Raw genomic sequence first — 7,256 nt, forward strand, 5'->3', positions numbered from 1 at the left:
TTGGTTTTTTTTAAAGGCATTTTCTTTTATCTAAATGAAATTTCCCATAAATTTCCTTTGTCTCTTGTCCTGTTGTGAGAATAGTCAGGCTCCATTTCCTATGTGTTGTCTGCCCAGGTAGTCGTGGATAGCAATAAGGTCTCCCATTCATCTTCTCTTCTGAAGAGTGGAGGGAGCCAGAGGAGATACTGAGTCCTGCACCTGGGAGGAACAAATCCAAGCTCCAGTACTTGCTGTGGGCCACCCAGCTGAAAAGCAGTTCTGCAGAAAAGGACAGGGGGATCCTGGTGGACACCAAGTTGAGCATGAGCAAGCAGTGTGTCCTTGTGGCAAAGAAGGCTGAGAATGTCCTGGGTTGCATTAGGCAAAATATTAGTAGCAAGTCAAGGGAGGTGATCCTTCCCTACTGTTCAATACTGGGAGGCCACACCTGAGTACTGTGCCGAGTTCTGGACTAACCAGTACAAGGGGGACATGAACATAGTGGAGAGAGTTTGACAAAAGTCCATGAAGATGATTAAGGGACTGGAGCATCTCTAATTCAAGGAAAGACTAAGAGTGATGGAACTGCTCAACCCAGAGGAGAGAGGACTCAGAGGAGATCTCATCAGTATCTATAAATACTCAAAGGGAGGGTGCACAGAGAATGGAGCCAGGTTCTTTTCAGTGGTGCCCTGTGTCAGAAGAACATGCAAGGATCAAAAGTCAGAGGACAGGAAGTTCCCTCTGAGCACTAGGCAGTGCTTCCATGCTGTATGGGTGACAGAGAACTGGCACAGGTTGCCCACAGAGGCAGTGCGGTCTCCTCCTTGGAGATCTCCAAAAGCCATCTGGCTGGGGACTTGGGGACCCTGCTCTTAGTGGCGCTGGTGGAACAGGGGTTGGGCCACAGGGACCAAGTCAACTGCAGAGATCGTATGATTCCTGCCATTCCATTTCTCCATTCAGTCTAGATCTGAGTGGTAGCCTTCCTATCCAGTGTATTGACCGCTCCTTCAATTAGGTGCTATCTGTTTCTGAAAAGTTTCTAATAATGCATTATTGTTATCACCCAAATCATTTACAAAGTATTAAAACACTGTGGGTCTCAGAGGCCAATAAATCTTGGCACTTTAACAGTCAGTGTATGAGAATGCTAGAGCAGCTGCTTATGCCTGGGAAAAGCAATGCCAAAACTTGCACATACCTTAGGCAAGTTTGTGCCTTAAGGCAGAAGACTATTACATGGAGGAAATTTTGTCTCCAGATGTTTTGCACTGAAAATGAATGAGCAACTTTCCCTAAAATAGCATAGCACAGAATCTATGTGACATTGCATCTTCTGAAAATATCTAAATTTGCATGTGAGTAAATACGGATTGAGGGGTGTCCTTCTAAACTTCTTTAGGAAATATGTTCTGAAATAAGTGTCCATAACAGCAGTTAGTATGGTAAAGCAAAAATACTGAATTGTGAAATTAGTGTAGCAAAAATTGCACCTCTGAATATTTGGTGAGAGTTCAGCTTTTCTAAGAAGTACTCAGACATCACCAGTTCTAAGAGCTCACATACTGCATCTTGGTATATAGAAAAAGTAGCTTGCAAGAAATGTGAAGAATGCTTCACTTGGTTTGATTTTTAAATGACAGACACTCGGTTATTCTTCATTAAGAAACATGTTGAAACATCTGTTTGAAAGAGTTTTGCTGGAATGCTTGCATTTTAAATGGTAAAAATTGTGTTGAAGGGGAAGACATCTAAAAGGAGTTTTCTCAGATACTGTATTATATTATGCTTGCCTTGACTGAAACTTGAGCAAGTGATGTAATTAAGCCACTTTTACAGACTTCACTAGTGCTAAATAGCTCCCAGTTAAAATAATGTGAAGCTGCAAAATCTTGGCACATATTTGTACCATTGTTACTTTTCCAGAGGCTACAGCCATTTTAACTACAGGTTTATGCAAGCTTAGATTATACATATTGTGGAATCACATAGATATGGTGGTGTTTGAAATCTCCTTCAATTACAATTTTGAGTATATTTTGCTTTATTTTACTGCAAGTGTCGACTGCTCTGTTGACTTGTTCTTCTAAATTATTCAGGAATCTGAAGCTTTGTTCCTCAAGGCAATTAAAGCCAATCCAAATGCTGCCAGTTATCATGGTAATTTAGGTAAGAGATTTTCTAACCCTCCTCAGCTGTATTGTTTGTTTGCTTCATATTCATGGGGTTTAAAAGAAAAAGCAATCTTTTGAGCCTTCTTCCTGCTGAGCAGATGCTATTTGACTTCCTGGTAAAACTGCCAGCCAGTGAAGAACAGGGCACTGACCCAGAAAAGCTGTCACATGATATGACAGATCAAGAGGGCTGCACAATCCAGCCCAGAGGTAGCTGCACCTCAGTGGCTGCAAATTGGTTCGTTTATGCTATGTTTACAACCCACAGTGGAGCTCACCAGATAAGGGCTGCCATTTGTGGCTATATTCATTCCATCAGTTCCATTCCAGTTCTGCTCCCAGGCTTTGCTCCTGCATTTGGCAACACAACAAGCAGCTACTGTGCCACCAGCCAGTGAGAGACCCTCCCTGGAAACAAATGCTTTAATGTTGTTTTCCAAGTCACTGGCAAGACTGCACATTATTCAACAATATTGCTAATGAAATTCCTTATTGATGTTCCAGCTGTGCTTTATCATCGCTGGGGAAATCTTGACTTAGCAAAGAAGCACTATGAAGTCTCTCTGAAGCTTGATCCTGTGGCACCTGGGACCAAGGAAAACTACAATCTCTTAAGAAGAAAACTGGAGCAATTGCAAAGGAAAGGCGGTGCCTGATATTTCTTTTCAGGTTGTCCATGCATGCCCTTTACTACTAGTGTTACATGGTTACTTTTGACCATGTAAAGGATTCAGTCATCATTTCTCAGAAAGAACAACACCAGCAATGCACACTTGGATGTCCAATTATGCCCTCCTGCAGATTCTAACATTTCAGCTGGAGTTTGGAGATCTTTTTATTTTTACTCTTGAACTCCATTTTGAAGTCCCTTAGAACACTTTTGTAGGTATACGAAAGCAATGCAGATGGAATTTCACAGCTGTGAAAAAATAGCAATATTTGCTTTCACTTGCAATTTGATATCTTCATCTGACTTTTTTAGCAGCAGGATGAATATCAGAAGGCAGATTTATTTCTGAAAGCGTTTCTGGAAAAAGTGCAATTTCCTGCTTAAATACTGATCATTTCAAGTATGAAGAATATATGTCCACTTCAGTTTTATTACTGCTTTCTACTGCTAGTCCTACAGAGCCAGTAGAAGAATGTATTCTTTCTGGCAGTCTAATTTTGTAATTTGAGTTATGCTTTGTTTCTTGTTTCTGGCTCCACCCTTTGAACTGCAGGATTTGTACAGGTGAAAACGTGCACCATAAAAGGTTTGTCAGCCACCAAGCTGCTGAGATATGCTCGAGTGGAGGAAATACTCCTGGATTTAAGATAAGATTTTAGCAAGCAGCAAATGGAAAAGAAAGAAGTGTCAGATGTCAGAGGAGTAAGCTAGAGTTTCTGTTCTTCAGGTAACCTCATCTAGCATAGACAGGTTGGGCCACAAGTCAGAATACCTTTAAGCTCTTGCAGCAAGTCAGTGGTCTAAATACAGTATAGCATCTATGAGAGTTGATTCTCGTTGTCTAAGGCATTGCAGTGTTTTTTGATTGAGGACATAACACCTTCTAGCTCCTACACTGCTGATAAGAAAGAGAGAATTTCTGTGGGAAAAGTAACTGGGCAGACAATCTGACCTTGACTGATAAGGTATTAAGTGGAAGGAACTGTGATAAACCATTTGTCTAACCATGGCTGGTGAGTTTGCTGAAATCAGTTAAATAAGCATAGCTGTTAATGTGTAAACTGATCAGGTTGATGCGGGGTGATTGAGAGAGGGGCACCAATTGATACAGTGTCATTTTTCAACTTGCTGTGATACATGTTTAAACTCTGGCTGTCCAGAGTTGTTTCTTTTGCTAGTATTTATATCCCTGCTTCAGGGAATGATCTCGTGTCTATTTTCTTATTTGTTTGCTTGTTTTATTTCAGATTGGATGACTTCTATTGGATGTGAAAATTGAGGAACTTAGCCTCTTTTTTGTATTCCATTATTCTTTCTTTTTATCCCCATAGGAAGACATTGTTTAATGTAGTATTTGCAGCTTTCCTAATTAGTGCAATGGTTATTTAATAAGAGACTGTGGAATGTTTTCCATACACAACTCATCTGCAGGTGTGTGGAACCATTTAAAATGTTGGGGAAATGCCTGCCATAGGACAGGCTGTCGCATGAACTTGTCATCTGACTACCATGTAAACATTCTACATCCAGACTGTGTCTTGAACCTGTAGTAGGCTAACTTTTGAAAATGACGGTTCATTCAAGAACCAGTGTATCTGCAGAGCTCACTAAGCATCCTCCAACAAAGTTAGTTTGGGTACCACAAGTAGTGCAGCTGCTTCAATGTAATATTCTTTCCTGAGTAACTACAAATCTAGCCAGCAAGGCTGTGGCAGTGATACTGCACAAATTTGGCTTTGAATGAATTAATATGCCAATGCCTGCATTGCACATGCACAAATCTTGTATTTGCCACGCTGATTTTAGTTGAAGTACCAGAGGCATGTATTTGTATTAATGCAGCACTCCTCTCCTGCTACCATACTCTGTTTCTCAGCAGGACTAATTTGTTCATGTAAGGTACCAACTTTGATGCATTGTTTTCATTTCTTCTGGTTTTGCACCAGTATGGCTTCCCATCTTCTGATGACCAGTATAGTTCAGTCTTTACAGTTGAGCTTTCATATCTGAAATGTGCTGAAATAGATAAACCCTTCAGTACAGACAGCAGACTTCTAAGGCTTTCCATGCAGCTTAGCATGCATTGGATGTAAAGACTTCTGTCGTTAGGTATTAAAGGGTTGGGATCTGGCTGGATGAGCTATGAACTAGCAGAAAATAGATGTTTAATATAATCAAGTCTTTTCTGTATATTTGGAATATGACATATTGAGTTTAAATTATTATTCTCATCATGAAGTTCATATGTATAGTTGCCCCTGTTGCCTACTGAAGCTTACCAGTAGATCAATATTATATATGGGGTCTGAATTCTCTGTGGTTCATTACAAACCAAAGTTGTTGCAGAAATTCCTGTGTGGAAATCACTTTGTTCTCCTACTCATGAGTCTTATATGGAAGAGGCATGCTAACAAATTGAACACTTTGTTGGCACTTGAAAATGGTGTTTACTCTTCAATACAGACAGTGTGATTTATTCTTGATTAGTTTTCTGGGAACCTATTGTATTATTATGTGTGGGACTATTTGTTTTATATCATTTTTTAGTGCTGTATAAATTCAGTGTGATTACTTGTATGAGAGTAGTAACGATACTCTTGTGAGTGAGCATAATGTTGAGGCATACTTTGGGTTTGAAAGAAGCAAACCTTTTTTTTGTTGTTGTTTTATTTTCAGAATTATTTTGAGAGAAAAACAGTTATAATGTTAACCACATTCTTATTTTCTCATACCTCATAACTGGCTCCTGCAATGGTGCAGAACACATACTCTGGAAGAGAAAAAGGTTTAGAAAAAAGTGGGTTTGTATGTAGCTGTTGTTACAGTCTGTATTTCCAGCATGCTGGATTTTTTTCTCCATGTTGCCTTTCCATCACTGACAATTATGGAAGACTAATGTTTCCTTCGTATCGGCTGACATTAAATCAAAAAACCTGGATATTCTTCATTTTTCCAAAGCTTGCTTGTTCAAATACAGTTTTGAAGACATACTCAATTATTCAATGCACAAATGGCTACTATGCATTACAGCCCATTTTCACCAAAAACTTCCAAGAGAATTCCATAATTTTCTGTTCCTCTTGTGTTTAGAACAATGTCGTTTACATGAAGTTTCCTCTTATTTAATTCATATTTAGGTTTTAGAGATCTGGGTTGTGTGTGTATGAGCACTCAGAAATAAAAATCTTCAATACTTCTGAATGGTTTGCTACAAATATTGGGCTCTGTTAATTGCAATTTCCTCCACGTTTTAGACATCTGAGCTGTTCATCTTAGTTTTTCTGTAATAGGAATAAAACAAATATGAAACATGGTTCATCTCTTAAAGAAAAGGATGTGAGGCATCATGTATTTGAAACAGATAATTCCTCACTACCTTCAAAGGGTTACTAAGATGATCTGCTCATATATATTAAGAAAATCTCTGCTGCTTTCAGGTGAATTAATCTGGTCTTCTCTTACACCATCCCTTGCACAAAGAATATTAAAAGACTGGCTTTAGGGCAAACTGGCAGGTATTTGCCTTGAGAGTCAGTTATAGCAACTGGATGAGGGAATGGGATAATACAAATTAGAAGTGTTTTAGTTTCTGCAGACAGTTAAGCTTATGAGACAGATAAAGCATCTGAATGTCAAATCTCTCTACACAAACAGTGCATTGGGGTTCAGTTCTATCTATTGTTAGCTTGTCTGTGATCACAATAAATGATGACAACTTATTGTAAAATTGACTTTTTGTCGTTGTTCACTGTTTTACAAGCAAGTTAAAGCAACTGTAAATTTACAAAAATGAGATTTCCTTAAATTGAAGTTGCTATTTCAAGCTGCAACTGTCAGAATGTCAAATGTGATAGTGTAGCCCACGTATGTTTTGGGGTTTTTTTACATTAAATATGTTAAATTTTTTTTCTGGTTCTTCCTTGTATTCTTCATTTCATTTGGGCCTAGCTGCGTTTTTATACCTGTTATTACATGTAGATTCTCATGCAATTCCTGACTCAGCTCTTTCGCTAAGTAGTGCTACTCTTTTCATAGCTTGTCATAGAATGGCCTGGGTTGAAAAGGACCACAATGATCACCTAGTTTCAACCCTCCTGCTATGTGCAGGGTCACCAACCACCAGACCAGGCTGCCCAGAGCCACATCCAGCTTGGCCTTGAATGCCTCCAGGGATGGGGCATCCACAACCTCCTTGGGCAGCCTGTTCCAGTGCGTCACCACCCTCTGAGTGAAAAACTTCCTCCTAATATCTATCCTAAACCTTCTTTGTCTCAGTTTAAAACCATTCCCCCTTGTCCTATCACTATTCACCCTCGTAAACAGCCATTCCCCTCCCGTTTTTGTGCTCCCTTCAAATACTGGAAGGCCACAATGAGGTCTCCCAGAGCCTTCTACTCTCCAAGCTAAACAAGCCCAGTTCCCTCAAT

The 7,256-nt window shown here is 39.6% G+C and overlaps 1 long non-coding RNA gene across 1 annotated transcript; it reads left to right on the top strand.

Moving 5' to 3' along the window:
• The first annotated feature begins 23 nt into the window (after positions 1–23).
• LOC109363780 lies at positions 24–6,735 on the top strand. Its single transcript, XR_002109606.2, has 2 exons — positions 24–2,154; positions 2,664–6,735. It is a non-coding gene; the product is annotated as an uncharacterized LOC109363780 (long non-coding RNA).
• The last annotated feature ends 521 nt before the right edge of the window (positions 6,736–7,256 follow it).

This window comes from Meleagris gallopavo, chromosome 1 (assembly GCF_000146605.3).
Source record: "Meleagris gallopavo isolate NT-WF06-2002-E0010 breed Aviagen turkey brand Nicholas breeding stock chromosome 1, Turkey_5.1, whole genome shotgun sequence".
NCBI lineage: Eukaryota > Metazoa > Chordata > Aves > Galliformes > Phasianidae > Meleagris > Meleagris gallopavo.